This window comes from Rattus rattus, chromosome 1 (assembly GCF_011064425.1).
Source record: "Rattus rattus isolate New Zealand chromosome 1, Rrattus_CSIRO_v1, whole genome shotgun sequence".
Taxonomy (NCBI): Eukaryota; Metazoa; Chordata; class Mammalia; order Rodentia; family Muridae; genus Rattus; species Rattus rattus.
In genome coordinates this window covers 124,722,166-124,741,471 of record NC_046154.1, presented here as the reverse complement: position 1 = coordinate 124,741,471, position 19,306 = coordinate 124,722,166, and the positions used below count along the sequence as shown (strand labels likewise).

The following is a 19,306-nucleotide window of genomic DNA, read 5'->3' as shown; positions in this document are numbered from 1 at the left end:
TTACAATAACATTTGATCCAAAATATAAACACCTAACATTATAACAAATATACAAGCACCTATAGCAGCAACAATTGTAAAATACCTATGAGCATGGGAATCTAAGTATAGTAGAAAAACAGGTCTTTGCCATAGCTCTCCTCCTCTTATCAAAAATGTCATGTTTCAATGAAGTACTTTTATGTAGTATTATTTGAGATGTCTGTGTTTTATAAAATGATACTTTTATCCACTAAAAATATCCCAAGCTACAGGATAATTTAAGTTTGAAAATTGGTACGAGAGATAGTTGGCAAATTAGTTACTTGTGTAAGACTTAATGCATGCAAAAGTGCAAAAAATAACAAGAACAGAAATGAAGAATGTGAAAAGTAAAAGAAAAGCAAATTGTCATTGGTGACGTTTTATTTGATTGTTTTTTTTCGTGCATAAACTCAATATATACTACATTTCAGAACATTTGAAATTCTAATTTATAACAGATATGCAACTTGAAAACTTTGAGGAAAACATGTTTGGGATCCTATGTGTACAGCAATGCCACTTATATAAATTCAGAAGTAGCAATACTCAAGGACACAGAGTTTAACATGTAGTTCATAATGTCATATGACTGTTAGAACATAGAAGCTGTACATATAAAATCTCTGTATATTGCTCTGACGTTCACAGAAAACCACTGAAGACATGGAGCAACGCGCCATTTTATTAAGAGAGATATCTATGCTAACACCCTTATGTGCTACTTTGAGGACAAGAAATGTAGCGCCCAGATATCAGGGAAGGCAGTACTAATGACGTGTAGAAAGGCACATAAATTGCAGACAGGGACAGAGACAAAGACAAAGATAAATTACTGCTGTCTTAAATCCATAGCAGTCTAGAAAAATCTTTTTACAAAAGTAATTTTGAGCAGGAATCCATCCAGACCACCCAGAAATTCCTCAGAGGGAACTACATTTCCTAGTGCTATATGAAAGCCATTATCTAAGTACATAAAACATTGTCATAAGCTTTGTTGTTTCTGCAAAGTTGAGTACATCAGTTAAAGAGGAAACCTCCTAACTCATAGCTTGTGCTTATATTTCAAATTATAGGCACTTATAAATGACAGACCTGATGCCAATTAGATCTGTACAAAAGCAGAGATGTGTTGGGACCAGCAATGTGCGGTAAAGAGACAGCATATCTAAGCTAAATGGGAGGCAGACCTGTTCACTTCTGATGTTATGCTTCAAGAAAACGTTAAAGACGACTTCTGTGCCAGAATCACACTTCCCTGAGACATGTCTACTTTGCTATCCTTTTAGAGATATGCTTCCATTCTTTGGCTTTCTAGTGTTTCTAGAAGGATTTTATCATTGAAGAACAATAGTTTTGAAATGATAAGAGCAAGCATTGACTGAAGCCCAACCAGTGAGTCATACCATAAATTTCTTGGACCTACCAGGATTTACAGTGTTAGCTGCATCTGCCATGACCTAAAGAGGTGTGCAGGATAAGAAGCAATCACAAGAAAACATAGCATAAGGGAAATATAATCTGAGTGACCCTTGAATCCATAGTTCTCCAAGGGTAATTGTCTGAAACTCCCAGTTCTATAAGCCAACATGTGCTTATTAATTTCTGATCCATCTATGAACTTGATTTCTGCTCCCTCACGAATGAACAGATCTTAATAAGTCATGTTAAAAATAGACTCTCTGATGCCTTCATGGGATATCTCCTTACTAATAGATTGGCTAGTTAATAAAGAACAGACCTCCCAGAAATTCCTGAGTGAATTATATTTCCTACTGTTATATGAAACCAATTATAAGCACTCAAAGAGGATCTACGTTAAAATTTATAGATTTTACTTTAATTAAAGTTAATGGTATTATAATTCAGCATTTCTATATATTCATATGTCTTGTTTGCTTAGAAAAGTTATTAAATTCATATTCATCATGCATTTTGGTACTTTAAAATGAGAAAACAGAATTGCTACATTTTATTTGTTTTTAGGCATGATTTCCTTTAACACAGGCTGACCCACAACTTTCACTATATCTGTGGCTGACCTTGAATTTCTGATCTCCCTGCCTCCACTGCTGTAGAGGAATTTTAATCCAGCAACATGGCTGCTCTGATCACATCCAAATGTACTGCAGATACACCCTTAGTAAACACACCTTATGTCTGACTAGCTAAGATCATTTCGTACATAACAACATTAATCCCAAACAATGATCTTAATTGTGGCACAGACAAAGTGACAATCAGAGATACATTTGACAGAATCACTGAGAAATAGGATATGCCCAGCTCTCAGGAGAAAAGTTATTTAAGAGCAGTGTAGGAAGAATGAAGGCAACCCAGTGAGTTTGTCAGTGAGTTGGAAGTCAGTGCATTGATTCAGAGCAGGGACGTTGAGTTTGTGAGTTGACGCAGTTCAGTGCAGATCAGCAGAGAAGGTTGAAACCAGAGAAGGATGATCCCGAAGATCAGAATAAATTGCCAGAGTTCATTTGACACCAAGAAGAGCAGTTCAGTGAGAGGCTGAGAGAAGCTAGATTGAATCAGTCAACTGGAGAGAGATTTGAACCACCACAGTTTGTTGAGCCAGCCAGCTTGAATTCAGAAAGAACAAGGAAGGATGACTTTGCTCAGCAGTAAGCCTTCAAGACAACAGTCAGGCAAATATGTTACTTTTTCACACGCCCAAGTACAGGAATTATAGGAAAGCACGATTACACTTGACCATTTATTTTTTAAAATTTAGAGAAATTTAACTTTAAATATAAATGTCAAGATACATATTTAATAGTCAATTGAACTAATAGGGATCATAGTTTTCCATGAAAATATAAGATTGATAGATTATATGTAGGAATAGATATTTAAAGTTAGAGGAACACAGTATGTCTTTAAAAAAAACTACAGCAGTTATCTGTTTAAGTGCAAGGAAAGATTTCTTTCACAAGGAATTCGTCTCTATGTGCATTTCATTATTGGAATGCACTTCATTGTGTGCTATTTGTCCAAAGGGACAGGATATAATAAAATAATAATTTTTAATTAGTTTTCATCTAATCTAGAAGCTAAATTTTTAAGATCAGCAGGGATAATTTTTAATCTTACATAACTGGTTAGCATGCTGTTCATCTCTCTTACAATAACTAAAATGAGAGGAATAAAATCGAGTAAGAATTGAAACCACAAATTTTCTATATATCCTATCTGGACCTATCCTACATTTGAATATAACATTTGTCATATTGAAAAATAAATTCAGAACAAAACTCCAGAAAATTCATCATATTTAATGGTTTTAGTTTCATGTAGTTCCTATAACAAGAAAGTAAGAACAAAACAAAACAAACAAAAAACACATAGAAAGAGAAAGGTTATATTCTTGAGTTTCTGAGCCCTGATAACTAGTGGTAAAGGGTAAATAAACCTTACTATCCAGGTAGCTGGATGATGGGGAGGCATCAATTATCTTTTTCTGCTATCATCTGCTAAATGGGATAGCATTTGTAATTTGGTCATTGTCAGTCTGCTCTTTGCCTGCCTACTCCACTCTGATTATGTCTGTATTAAATGTTTCTCTGTTACATATAATCTACTTGAAAACTTATCCTAAGTTCACTTGTTAACACACTTTGCCATAAGATAGGAATCAGTCATTTGGCAGATAAGTTACTAATTGATATCATTTCAGTGCCTATTACAATAGTAAAAAGTATATAAGAACTAAGTAAAACCTTTCAAAAATAAAATTGTACACTAGTACCTTTGATGAACATAAACAGAAACATTTTTTAAAATAGACAACTTAAAATGGAATTCAGGAATACATCAGAAAGATTGTCCAACACAATCAAAGATAGCATCATCTCAAGGATATAGGAAGGGTTCAACATAATGTTATCAACAAATGCAATACTCTCCATAAATTAACTCAAAAACACTAAACACTTGACCATTTTACTATATGCAAAAAAGATCTGCAATAAAATCCAACATTCATCAGATGAATGAATTCCTGAAGTCATTTTCCTACATAACAAAGGCAATATACAAGAAACCCAGAGCCAACATCATCTTAATCCTCCTAACTAACGAAGAACTCAGTGTTTCCACTAAAGTCAGAAATACTGCTTGGTAATACAGCTTGAGGTCAGGAATGGTGATTCCCCAAAATTCTTTTATTGTTGAGAATAGTATTGGTACAGAGACAGTCAGGTAGATAGGTCAGTGAAATAGAATTGAAGACCCAGAAATGAACCTAAAACTTAGGGTCACTTGATCTTTGACAAAGGAGCTAAAACCATCCAGTGGGGAAAAGACAGTATTTTCTTCTTTTTTTTCTGTTTTTCCTTCGTTTTGTTATTGTCATTTTCTGAATCTACGTTTTTATTGTATATTTTTATTTACATTTCAAATGGTATCCCCTCCATTGTTGGTGGAACTGCAAACTGGTACAACCACTCTGGAAATCAGTCTGGAGGTTCCTCAGAAAATTGGATAAAGTACTACCTGAGGACCCAGCTATACCGCTCCTGGGCATATACCCAAATGATGCTCCAACATACAACAAAGACACGTGCTCCACTATGTCTATAGCAGCCTTATTTATAATAGCAAGAACGAACCCAGATGCCCTTCAACAGAGGAATGGATACAGAAAATGTGGTACAGTTACACAATGAAGTACTACTCAGCTATCAAAAGCAATGACTTCATGAAATTCATAGGCAAATGGATGGAACTAGAAAATATCATCCTGAATAAGGTAACCCAATTACAAAAGAACACACATGATATGCACTCAGTGATAAGTAGAAAGTGGATATTAGCTCAAAAGCTCTGATTACCCAAGATAGAATTTACAGACCACACAAAACTTTTGAAGAAGAAAGACAAACATGCGGATGCTTCAATACTTCTTAGAATTGGAAACAAAATATTCATAGGAGGAAATACAGAGACAAAGTATGAAGCAGAGACTGAAGAAAAAGCTATCCAGAGACTGCCACACACAGGAATTCATCCCACATGCAGTCATGAAACCCAGTCACTCTTGGGGATACCAAGTGGTGCAGCTGACAGGAGCCTGATATAGCTGTCTCCTGAGAGGATCTGCCAGAGCCTGCCAAAGACAGAGGCAGATGCTCCCAGCTAACCATTGTACTGAGTACTAAGTCTCCAATGGAGGAGTTAGATAAAGGACTGAGATAGCTGAAGATGTTTACAACCCCATAGGAAAACCAGCAATATCAACCAAGCAGACACCCCATATCTCCCAGGGACTAAACCACCAACCAAAGAGTACACGTGGAGGGACCCATGACTCCAGCTGCATATGTAGGAGAGGATGGGCCTTGTTGGGCATCAATGGGAGGAGATGCCTTGGATATGTGAAGACTTGATGCTCCACTGTAGGGGAATCTCCAGGATGGGAAGATAGGAGAGAGTAAGTGGATGGGTGAATAATACCCTTATGGAGAGAAGGGGAGAGGAATGAGATGGAGGTTTCTCTGGAGGGGTAACCAGGAAAGAGGATAACATTTGAAAAGTAAATTACGAAAATATCCAGTAAAAGAAAAGAAAAAAGAAAGAAATACTGCACAGACATCCTACTCCTGTTCAAAATAGTACTCAACACCTTAGCTACAACAATAAGACAATTTATAGATATAATATAGGAAAGGATTATTGTTCGCAGATGTGATTCTATAGCAAAAAAGGAAATCTTAAAGTGTCCATAAGAGAAATATAATGATACTGTTAGAAATTATTTACATAGAATATTTTTAATTTATTAAATTTTGATATTTGTGAGACATTTCTCTTACTAGGTACAGCTTCAGCAAAAGGTTTATTGCATCATATCATAAGGAAAAACAAAACAATAGAAAAAGAAAAGAATGCATGCTTCATATGAACAAAATGAAAGTAGCTGTTCATGATGGCTTCAATCCTGAAATCCCAATTCTACGGAGGCTGAGGCAGGAGGATCATGAGTTCCAGACTAGCCTGAGCACATACAGCTCTTCTAAAGAAAAAGAAATGAAAGGAGGGAGGGACAGGGAAAGAGGAAAAGAAAGATCTTCACAAACAATGGTATTGTATTACAGAAAAGACAAAGTAAAACACTAAATTGTACCTAAGTGATAATGACAAAGAATGTTTATACATAAAGTAATTAAGATGGTCAGATCCTGAACTGTATCCTTCAGAGATCAATGTTATTGTAAGCGCATAAATAAGTACTGCTACATAGTAAAGCTGAAAATAAATAGAGCAGGTTCCTATCAGCACATAAAAGGGCACTAGCAGTTGCCAACATAAACTACAACTTGAATTTTAATACCCAAAGAAAGGGAAAAATAAATAAAATCATGTTTTTTAAAGTTCCAGAATTTAATAAAAACATAAAATTCATAGTAAAAATAAAAATTTCTAATGTCTATATATAAGCCATTTAGGAAACTTGGTTTCAACCTTGTGCTTAAATGCTTAAATTTAAAAACCACACAGATAAAATGACTTGTAGCAAAATGTTTCTAGGAAATACTAGAGAAAAGACAGTTCCACCTCCATGTTGAACCCTGTGCTTCCAAAGCCCACATGATAATTGTTTGCAGTGTGTTCTTGGGCACTCACACTCCTACATCTGTCTAGCAGCCCTGTGGTATGTTTGACATTTAAAATCAAAAGAGAAAGGTATATTAGGGCATGCTTGTAATCTTGGTGTTCGAGAGGTTAAAGTAGTGGATATTGAGCTTGAGGATAGCCTGGGCTAAAACTAACCTTACAGCTAGACAGGACTAAATAGCATGTTCTTGACTCAGTGGTTGTGATGATGATGATGGTGATGATAATAGTAACAGTATTAGTAATAATATATTATTCTTAAAGTCCCTGAATGTGAAGACTTTGAATAATAATGTTAAGATATACTGGAATCATATGCTAAACAACAGTCTTAAGTAAATAAAATACTGGTCATATTAATTTTTATTATTAGTCATCATTGCCTTTTGTGCCTGTGTCCTACATGAAACAATTGCTAACTATTTGGTTTTTGGGGTGTTTCTATTCTTTCAACTGCCATTGCTTTTAACATATATATATACACATATATATATATGTTCAGTTATCAAAATACTTTTCATTCAGGTAAAATGTATAAAATAAGGCCCAATCATACGAATTGGACATTTGAACTACATAGTCTCTTCTTATCATTGGATTTCATTGCATAGGAAAAGTCCTTTGCTTGCACTCTTTTGACTGAGTCTCCTTTCAGCAGTTGCAGAGAATCTCAGAGACTTATACTACGGAAGAACTCCATAGCTGAGTTGTACCCAAGCCCTAAAGTAGGGTTGTTTTATCCACTATTCTCAGCAAGGTCTGCCAACTACACAGACAAACAAACACATACCCATTTTCGTTATTATTTTACCGTCTGTTAGAATGCAATCTAATATTTGCCACAGTTGATGATCTAGTATGAGCTATTAAACATCATTTTAATGGATGATATTTGCAACACACCTCATCAGTTTTAAATTACACTCCATATCTTTTTCGATTACTAAATTTTTGAAATTAAAATGCAAACTGTGTAGTAATGAATACTTTGTAGTTGCTAAAATATTTGATTTTAAGTGATTTTAAAATCCATTGCTTTTTATTGCCATAAACCATCTAGCATAACACTGCACACTGAGCCGACGTTCAGTAAACATACTAATTAACTAAAGTCCAATGATGATATGCTGACTGACAAATCCTTAGGGAAGTCTAGTTGCCATTGATAAAATTGTTGACCAGCTCACAGCTTTGAAGTTTCAGGCCGAGACAGTTGACTCCCTTAAGATATTAAAACAAGCAAGCAAACAAACAAAAGAGGTGATCGTTCGGTGATAGACAGCATCAGGAATACCACAAAACCAGATTTCAGCAAACAGCAGCAAGTAAGAAAAACCAACAATGGGAAAGGCAGCTCAGAGTAGAGCAACTCTGGAGGAAACCTCATTGATGTGGCTTCTTCTCATCATTTGTAGTACAAATGCTGAACCTCAGACCAGCTTGGTCCTCACCAGGCTTGTTAAAAAGAGCTGTTACCTAATCCCCTTCAAATGCTGCTGAGGATCTCAGTCCATCACCAGGAACCAAATCTTCACAGAGGATCCCAGGGAAGAGCTCTAAATTTCTCATGCCTTGGCAAGCAAGATGGGGATATTAGAAAGTCACTAACTAAACAGTGTAACCTGAAGACTTCATGATATGCACGTGGTTCTAAGGGTGATATTTATAGCAGCACGCATAGAAGAGAGTTAATATATTGAGATATTTTGATGAATTTTATTTATGAGTGATCATTTGATTTATCATCTTATAAAGCATAAAGTTATATCATAAGAATTAAATAAACTAGATAAGATGGATGAAGCAAAGAAGTGCAGGCCCACAGGAACCAGATATAGATCTCTTCTGAGAGACACAGTCAGAATACAGCAAATACATAGGCAAATGCCAGCAGCAAACCACTGAACTGAGAACGGGACCCCCTCTGAAGGAATCACAGAAAGGACTGAAAGAGCTTGAAGGTGCTTGAGACCCCATATGAACAACCATGCCAACCAACCAGAGCTTCCAGGGACTAAGCAGCTACCCAAAGACTCTAAATGGACTGACCCTGGGCTCCAACCTCATAGGTAGCAATGAATAGCCTAGTAAGGGCACCAGTAGAAGGGGAAAACCTTGGTCCTGCCAAGACTGAACCTCCAGTGAGCGTGATTGTTGGGGGGAGGGCGGTAATGGGGGGAGGATGGGGAGGGAAACACCCATATAGAATGGGAGGGAGAGGGGTTAGGGGGATGTTGGCCTGGAAACCTGGAAAGGGAATAACAATCAAAATGTAAATAAGAAATACCCAATTTAATAAAGATGGGGGAAAGGAAAAATAGAATTAAATAAAATGAAAAGGAAGTTGGATATTGATATATTCTACAAGTTCTTTTACTACTGCTAAGAATGGTTCAGACAATTTACCTAATGTCTTTAACACCTTTGCAAGTACCTAGTTTACTTAGAGTCCTCTGAAATGCATTTTTGGTTTCATTTACCTTTATTGTGTTTAAAATGTGGATTTTTCAGAATTCTTAATAGGCAATGCATTAAAATGACAGAGCTCTCTACTAACTCCCTGTAATGAGAGAAATTTGTAACAAAAAAGTAAAACAAAAACACATTTGTGTAGACAAATTTAGGAACAAAAAGTATATTTGGGGTGTTAAAATTCAATCAGCAAAACTAATTCATTGGGAAAAAAAAACTGTACTAAGACCTAAAAGAACCTACATGAACTGACCACCATAGAGTTTAATTATTTTCCTTACAGAGTAATAAATCATAGCTTTTGTCTAAACAAAAACACTACCACCATAACAGTCATTCATCAACAATTTTTAAAAAGTTTACCAATCCAAGATACATTTTTTTCCTACTAAAAAAGAAAGGGAAATGAGTCAATTACAGAAAAATGTGAAGCCTAGTGGGAAAATTAACTATAAGCTACAAATTTCAAAAGAGTGTTATAGTTTCTGCAATAGAGCAGGGTTTGGAAAATTTCAACCCATGGGCTAAATTTGACCCAACATCTATGTAAATTAATTTTCAAAGTAAAGCCGGTTTTTATATTTTTAAATAAAATTAGATGTGCAATAAATAAATGATAAGCAGTGAACATTTTAAAACGAAATTCTGATTATTTGCAGAATGAATACAGACTCCTACAATATTAAATTTATATTGATTTATGTGATAAAAGAGACAGTAGTATAACCTAAGTTGACAAAATAAAGAAACAAAAAAACAAACCTTAATTGTTAAGGCCTAGGAAAAATGTTAAGGCCTAGGTAACTGTTACCTGTCTTGTCTGCCATTATAGGGAAACTTTTTCATGCCCAAGTTGATTACACATTCTGTTATGTCCTGTGCCCTTGGGAAACATTCATCACAGTTGTCCCTATGATAGACCACAACATAAAAGCAACACCTGCACCAATATAAGAAACTATTTGGAATAACACTTTCATTTTGAATAGTGGTTGGTTATGTTGAAGTTCCTAAGATCTCCCTGGAAACTGACACACTACTTGGCAGAAAGAAACATACGTGTGGTTAACTGATATCCTTGTTGGCAAATTAAGACATGAATGTTAGACGAGCCCCATTCTGATAGATAAGTTAAGACATGAATAGATAAATTAGAGAAGGCAAGTATCCTGCCACAGTTGAGTATCCCAACAAATGAGAATAGGATAAGTGTACAACAAGGACATGTTTCTAAGGAAACTATCCTACCTCTAAATCCTGATTGATGAAATAACTTGGCACAGATGTTTGTAGAGCTCAAGCTTAAAGAGACTGGTAGTACCTTAAGTCAGGGTTCACAGTTCAATTCCCAAACCTGAAAGGTAGTGCTGATCGATCAGTACTGAAGTATATGCTCAAAAAATACCCATGTCTGCCTGAGATTGATGTTCATGTGATTTGTGAGGAGATTTCTGGACCCCAACATCAATGAGTGAATTTGGTTTAACAAAAGTCTGGGACCTTTGGAAAGGGAGAACAAGAAGCAAGGATCAGCAAAGAAGACAATAACACACTGACAAAAAATGCCATGTTTGACAGGGACAGAGGTATCCCTGAGACAGGGATATACATGAGAGAACCAAGTCACACTAAACTTGAAAACAAGCAATCTTCAAAATTATATGAGAAACTTTTGAAATTTGTCTTTTAGTAAAGGGGAAATGCATTATTTCTAAGCAGATTACTACAAGAAACATATATATATATATATATATATATATATATATATATATATATGATGCATATAGAAACAGCTTGGGTAGTAAAATAATGTAGTGATTAGCCATGCTTTGAAAAAGAGTAACTCAGGACAAAAAACAAGCAATGCTAGACAGCATGGTTATAAGGCCCTTTCACACATGAAGCCAAAATGTAGGAAGCTGTGAGGAGCTAGAAAAGAACACAGTCAGAAACTGCCAATAATAAGTCCCTAAAGTCTTTGAAGCTTTTTAATAATTAACTGAATCTCTCTGAAGCTTTATGTAATACACCCTTAAAATGAGGTTAAAACACATTTTGTATGCCTTGGAAGCTATTCATTTCTAATTATAAATTCACGAAATGGAAGTTTAATTTCAGTAGCATCTCTGTTTTTGGATAGTAATTCAGAATAAACCTTAAGTAAAGAAGAATCATATCTAACCTCCCTGATCCAGGCCCACAGCTCACTGCTCCCAAACCCCAGGGGAGAGAGAGCTCACCTCCCAGACATCTGGGCAGTTCTGAGATAGCAGAGCAGGAGAGACCACCAATACTGCCCACCCCTGCCCACATCCCTAGCCCAAAAGCAAATTGTATATGGCCTCTGGGAACCAGAAGATAGGGGCACTCCAGTGGCAGGTCCACCACAGTCCAGACACTCCTGGGACCTGAAGGGACCCAGTCAACACTTCTCTGCAACCAAATCCCATGGGAGGGAGAGCTAAACCTTCAGAGGGGGAGACACGCCTGGGAAGCCAGAAGAGACTACACTCTGCCCACATTTCTCATTCCAGAGGAAAACACCTAACACCATCTGGGACTCTGGTACATGGGGGCCCGGGAAAAGGCAGCGCAGGACATCCTGGTTGCTGCCCTCATGGAGAGCTCAAAAGTACCTCCCCACGAGCAACTTGAGCTGCAGGATCACAGGTAAGACCAACTTTTCTGCTCCAAGTGACCTGCCTGGTGGACTCAGGACACAGGCCCACAGGAACAGCTGAAGACCAGTAGACAGGAAAAACTACACACCCGAAAGCAGAACACTCTGTTCCCATAACTGGCTGAAGAAAACAGGAAAACAGGTCTACAGCACTCCTGAAACACAGGACTATAGGACAGTCTAGCCACTGTCACAAATAGCAGAGCAAGGTAACGCCAGAGACAACCTGATGGTGAGAGGCAAGGACAGGAAACTAAGCAACAGAAACCAAGACTACATGACATCATTGGAGCCCAATTCTCCCACCAAAGCAAACACGGAATATCCAAACACACCAGAAAACCAAGATCTAGATTTAAAATCACATTTGATCATGATGCTGGAGGACTTCAAGAAAGACATGAAGAACTCCCTTAGAGAAACCCAGGAAAACATAAATAAACAAGTAGAAGCCTATAGAGAGAATCACAAAAATCCCTGAAAGAATTCCAGGAAAACACAATCAAACAGTTGAAGGAATTAAAAATGGAAAGCAATCAAGAAAGAACACATGGAAACAACCAGGGTATAGAAAACCAAAGGAAGAGACAAGGAGCCATAGATATAAGCATCACCAACAGAATACAAGAAATAGAAAAGAGACTCTCAGGAGCAGAGGATTCCATAGAAATCATCGACACAACTGTCAAAGATAATGTAAAATAGAAAAGGCTACTGGTACAAAACTTACAAGAAATCTAGGACTCAATGAGAAGCTCAAACCCAAGGATAATAAATATAGAAGAGAGTGAAGACTCCCAGCTCAAAGGACCAATAAATATCTTCAACAAAATCATAGAAGAAAACTTCCCTAGCCTAAAGAAAGAGATGCCCATAGGCATACAAGAAGCCTACAGAACTCCAAATAGATTGGACCAGAAAAGAAACTCCTCCCATCACATAATAGTCAAAACACCAAATGAACGAAATAAAAAAGAATATTAAAAGCAGTAGGGGAAAAAGGTCAAGTAACATAAAGGTAGACCTATCAAAATTACAAAAGAATTCTCACTAGATACTGTGAAACCCAGAAGATCCTGGACAGAGGTCATACAGACCCTAAGAGAACACAAATGCCAGCCCAGGTTACTGTATCCTGCAAAACTCTCAATTAACATAGATGGAGAAACCAAGATATTCCATGGCAAAATGAAATTTACACAATATCTTTCTACAAATTCAGCGCTACAAAGGATAATAAATGGTAAAGCCCAACATAAGGAGGCAAGCTACACCCTAGAAAAAGCAAGAAACTAATCGTCTTGGCAACAAAACAAAGAGAAGAAAAGCACACAAACATAACCTCACATCCAAACATGATTATAACAGGAAGCAACAATCACTATTCCTTAATATCTCTCAACATCAATGGTCTCAACTCCCCAATAAAAAGACATAAATTAATAAACTGGATACACAATGAGGACCCTGCATTCTGCTGCCTACAGGAAACACACCAAAGAGACAAAGACAGACACTACCTCAGAATGAAAGGCTGGAAAACAACTTTCCAAGCAAATGGTCTGAAGAAGCAAGCTGGAGTAGCCATTCTAATATCGAATAAAATCAATTTTCAACTAAAAGTCATCAAAAAAGATAAGGAAGAACACTTCATATTCATCAAAGGAAAAATCCACCAAGATGAACTCTCAATCCTAAATATCTATGCCCCAAATAAAGGGCACCTACATACATAAAAGAAACCTTACTAAAGCTCAAAACACACATTGTACCTCACACAATTATAATGGGAGATTTCAACACCCCACTCTCATCAATGGGCAGATCATGGAAACAGAAATTAAACAGAGACATAGACAGACTCACAGAAGTCATGAACCAAATGGACTTAAGAGATATTCATAGAACATTCTATCCTAAAACAAAAGGATATACCTTCTTCTCAGCTCCTCATGGTACTTTCTCCAAAATTGACCATATAATTGGTCATAAAACAGGCCTCAACAGATATAGAAAAATAGAAATAAACCCATTCCTCCTATCAGACCACCACGGGTTAAAGCTGGTCTTCAATAACAATAAGGGAAGAATGCCCACATATACGTGGAAGTTGAACAATGTTCTACTCAACGATAACATGGTCAAGGAAGAAATAAAGAAATTAAAAACTTCATAGAATTTAATGAAAATGAAGGTACAACATACCCAAACTTATGGGACACAATGAAAGCTCTGCTAAGAGGAAAACTCATAGCTCTGAGTGCCTGCAGAAAGAAACAGGAGAGAGCACATGTCAGCAGCTTGACAGCACACCTAACAGCTTTAGAACAAAAAGAAGCAAATACACACAGGAGGAGTAGAAGGCAGGAAATAATCAAACTCAGAGCTGAAATCAACCAAGTAGAAACAAAAAGGACCATAGAAAGAATCAACAGAACCAAAAGTTGGTTCTTTGAGAAAATCAACAAGATAGATAAACCCTTAGTTAGACTAATGAGAGGACACAGAGAATATGTACACATTAACAAAATCAGAAATGAAAAGGGAGACATAACTACATATTCAGAGGAAACTCAAAAATCATCAGATCTTACTACAAAAGCCTATATTCATCAAAACTTGAAAATCTGCAGGAAATGGACAATTTCCTAGACAGATAGCAGGTACCAAAGTTAAATCAGGAACAGATATACCATTTAAACAACCCCATAACTCCAAAAGAAATAGAAGCAGTCATTAAAGGTCTCTTAACCAAAAAGAGACCAGGTCCAGATGGGTTCAGTACAGAATTCTATCAGACCTTCATAGAAGACTTCATACAAATACTATCCAAATTATTCCACAAAATTGAAACAGATAGAGAGCTACCAAATTCCTTCTACGAAGCCACAATTACTCTTCTACTAAACCACACAAAGACCCAACAAAGAAAGAGAACTTCAGACCAATTTCCCTTACAAATATTGACGCAAAAATATCCAATAAAATTCTGGCAAACTAAATCCAAGAGCACATCAAAGCAATCATCCGCCATGATCAAGTAGGCTTCATCCCAGGCATGCAAGGATGGTTTAATATACGGAAAACCATCAACGTGATCCATTATATAAACAAACTGAAAGAACAAAACCACATGATCATTTCATTAGATGCTGAGAAAGCATTTGACAAAATTCAACACCCCTTCATGATAAAAGTCCTGAAAAGAATAGGAATTCAAGGCCCATACCTAAACATAGTAAAAGCCATATACAGCAAACCAGTTGCTAACATTAAAGTAAATGGAGAGAAACTTGAAGCAATCCCACTGAAATCAGGGACTAGACAAGGCTGCCCACTCTCTCCCTACTGTTTCAATATAGTTCTTGAATTTCTAGCCAGAGCAATCAGACAACAAAAGGAGATCAAATGGATACAGATTGGAAAAGAAGAAATCAAAGTATCACTATTTGCAGGTGATATGATAGTATATTTAAGTGATCCCAAAAGTTCCACCAGAGAACTACTAAAGCTGATAAACAACTTCAGCAAAGTGGCTGGGTATAAAATTAGCTCAAATAAATCAGTAGCTTTCCTCTACACAAAAGAGAAACAAGCCGAGAAAGAAATTAGGAAAACAACACCCTTCATAATAGTCCCAAATAATATAAAATACCTCGGTGTGACTTTAACAAAGCAAGTAAAAGATCTGTATGTTAAGAACATCAAGCCTCTGAAGAAAGAAATTGAAGAAGACCTCAGAAGATGGAAAGATCTCCCATGCTCATGGATTGGCAGGATTAATATAGTAAAAATGGCCATTTTACCAAAAGCGATCTACAGATTCAATGCAATCCCCATCAAAATAACAATCCAATTCTTCAGAGAGTTAGACACAACAAATTGCAAATTTGTCTTGAATAACAAAAAATCCAGGATAGCTAAAACTATCCTCAACAATAAAAGGACTTCAGGGGGAATCACTATCCCTGAACTCAAGCAGTATTACAGAACAATAGTGATAAAAACTGCATGGTATTGGTACAGAGACAGACAGATAGACCAATGGAACAGAATTGAAGACCCAGAAATGAATCCACACACCTATGGTCACTTGATTTTTGACAAAGGAGCCAAATCCATCCAATGGAAAAAAGATAGCATTTTCAGCAAATGGTGCTGGTTCAACTGGAGGTCAACATGTAGAAGAATGCAGATCGATCCATGCTTATCACCCTGTACAAATCTTAAGTCCAAGTGGACCAAGGACCTCCACATCAAACCAGATACACTCAAACTAATAGAAGAAAAAGTTGGGAAGCATCTAGAACACATGGGCACTGGAGAAAATTTCCTGAACAAAACATCAATGGCTTATGCTCTAAGATCAAGAATCAACAAATGGGATCTCATAAAACTGCAAAGCTTCTGTAAGGCAAAGGACACTGTTGTTAGGACAAAATGGCAACCAACATATTGGGAAAAGATCTTTACCAATCCTACAACAGATAGAGGCCTTATATCCAAAATATACAAAGAACTCAAAAAGTTAGACCGCAGGGAGACAAATAACCCTATTAAAAAATGGGGTTCAGAGCTAAACAAAGAATTCACAGCTGAGGAATGCCGAATGGCTGAGAAACACCTAAAGAAATGTTCAACATCTTTAGTCATCAGGGAAATGCAAATCAAAACAACCCTGAGATTTCACCTCACACCAGTGAGAATGGCTAAGATCAAAAACTCAGGTGACAGCAAATGCTGGCAAGGATGTGGAGAAAGAGGAACACTCCTCCATTGTTGGTGGGATTGCAGACTGGTACAACCATTCTGGAAATCAGTCTGGAGGTTCCTCAGAAAATTGGACATTGAACTATCTGAGGAACCAGCTATACCTCTCTTGGGCATATACCCAAAAGATGCCGCAACATATAACAAAGACACATGCTCCACCATGTTCATAGCAGCCTTATTTATAATAGCCAGAAGCTGAAAAGAACCCAGATGCCCTTCAACAGAGGAATGGATACAGAGAATGTGATACATCTACACAATGGAATACTACTCAGCTATCAAAAACAATGACTTTATGAAATTCATAGGCAAATGAATGGAACTGGAAAATATCATCCTGAGTGAGGTAACCCAATCACAGAAAAAAAAACATGGTATGCACGCATTGATAAGTGGCTATTAGCCCAAATGTTTCAATTACCCTAGATGAACAGAACACATGAAACTCAAGAAGGATGACCAAAATGCGAATGCTTCACTCCTTCTTTAAAGGGGAACAAGAATACCCTTGGGAAGAAGTAGGGAGGCAAAGTTTAGAACAGAGGCAGAAGGAACACCCATTCAGAGCCTGCCTCACATGTGGCCCATACATATACAGCCACCAAACTAGATAAGATGGATGAAGCAAAGAAGTGCAGGCTGACAGAAACCGGATGTAGATCTCTCCTGAGGAACACAGCCAGAATACAGTAAATACATAGGCGAATGCTAGCAGAAACCACTGAACTGAGAACCGGACCTCCGTTGAAGATATCAGAGAAAGCACTGAAAGAGCTTGAAGGGGCTCGATTCCCCATATGAACAACAATGCCAACCAACCAGAGCTTCCAGGGACTAAGCCACTACCCCAAGACTATACATGGACTTAACCTGAACTCCAACCTCATAGGTAGCAATGAATCGCTTAGTAAGAGCACCAGTGGAAGGGGAAGCCCTTGGTCCTGCCAAGACTGAACATCCAGTGAATATGATTGTTGGGGGGAATGTGGTAATGGGGTGAGGATGGGGAGGGGAAGCCCATATAGAATGGGAGGGGGAGGGGTTAGGGGGATGTTGGCCTGGAAACCCTGAAGGGGAATAACAATCGAAATTTAAATAAGAAATACTCAAGTTAATAAAGATTAAAAAAAAAAGAAAAACACATACCCAGGTCACAATAAATGTCTTTGTGATTCTGTGCCATTCTGTAACAATAGATATGGAAATACAATAATGTTCAAAAAAAAAAGAAGACGAGTCATATCTGATGATTTTATTTTATATATTGTTTATTACTATAAAAAGATGCAAAAACCTAGATTTGTTTATTTATAAGCACTTTTATTTATTTGTTTCTTTGTTAGCTGATAAGAACTTATGATAATTTATAGTTATGTTAGTACTGAGATGGGATTTATAGATATATCTGACATTCTTATCTAAGGACTATAATCTTGTCTAAACTTGTATACATATATGCTCTAACTTTTATATGGTTAGAAATGAGACAAAGTGATATTTTTACTATACAGTATAATAACAGAGTTTTATTATTATGCAATATAACAAGTTGTATAACACAGAAAATATTATTACCTTTCAGATATTCAAGTATATGAAACATGTTGTGTCAAGCCTATTTTTAGCTCTACAATCTGCTTAGCTCTTAAGTACTTTGGGCCCATGTTTTAGTTTGAGAAACATTAAAAACAATAACTGAATGTTTTTGAGTAATAGAATAGTTGACCCCTCCACATTCAGAATATTTTGTTCACATAATATTGTACAGCTTACTTATGATCTACTTTTATATATACTAGCCTCTGAGAGAAATATTTAACAAGTCTGATATAAAGTAGAAAATCTATGATTAAACCCAGAAAAACTGCATTCATCAAGTTTTCTCTGCAATAAATACAGTAAATTTTGAAAAGCTAAACTTCTACTTATATAAGTTGATTGGATGATTTTCATGTGTACACTAATGAAAATATTTATATTCATACCTAGTTATTAAAATTTTTGTGAACAGTTCAATATTCTTAATCATTTCCCAGGCTGATGGTTTAGTGCTTAGCACTTGTTACCCTTTTAATATTTTTTAATATTTAGTTTTTATAAGCAAGATATACTTAATGTTGATGCAACATAGTTTAAACATCTGTTTTAAGAAATGATATTGTAAATATGAGCACTGAAAAACACTCATCAAATATGAGTGCCTTATTTCTGTGGTTTGAAAGCTTCCCTCTCACTATACTTTTTCCCACAACACACTACCAGGAATATTTTGCACCACACTGAGCTGAAACTCACTTTCCAAGGATATCTTAGCTATGTTTTAAGATTTATAACTCAGAATCAAACTTGTAGAAGCTTTAGTCTCATTCCTAATTTGAAGTTAGCCCTTGGCCATCACAGCTCGGCAGGATTTGTAAAGCAGTATTTCTTGAAAGGTTTCCTGTACTGTAGTAGTCCAAGTATTTGTTCCACCAGTATTTGAGAGGAGAAAAGTACCAGGTCTCACTGCTCATTTTGCTGTTCATGGCTGTATCTTGTGGGGCAAAGTGACTCCTTATTAAAGACAAAAATCTTGCCCACACTTTCATAGGTCTGCCTTCACAGTCCTCTCTTGTTTACTTGTCTCTCATAGGTTCATGAAGGAATAGAATGAGTCAATACTGTCTATGCTTTTGTGCACACATATTCTAGGAGGTCTGTACATGCACTCCAGACTCTAATGATATCGGAGGCTTT

At 36.6% G+C, this 19,306-nt stretch overlaps 1 protein-coding gene across 1 annotated transcript in view; it reads right to left on the bottom strand.

Moving 5' to 3' along the window:
* Positions 1 to 19,306, bottom strand: part of Cnbd1 (cyclic nucleotide binding domain containing 1) — a 320,853-nt gene that overhangs the window by 85,815 nt on the left and 215,732 nt on the right. The gene's annotated exons all lie outside the window — the stretch shown is intronic.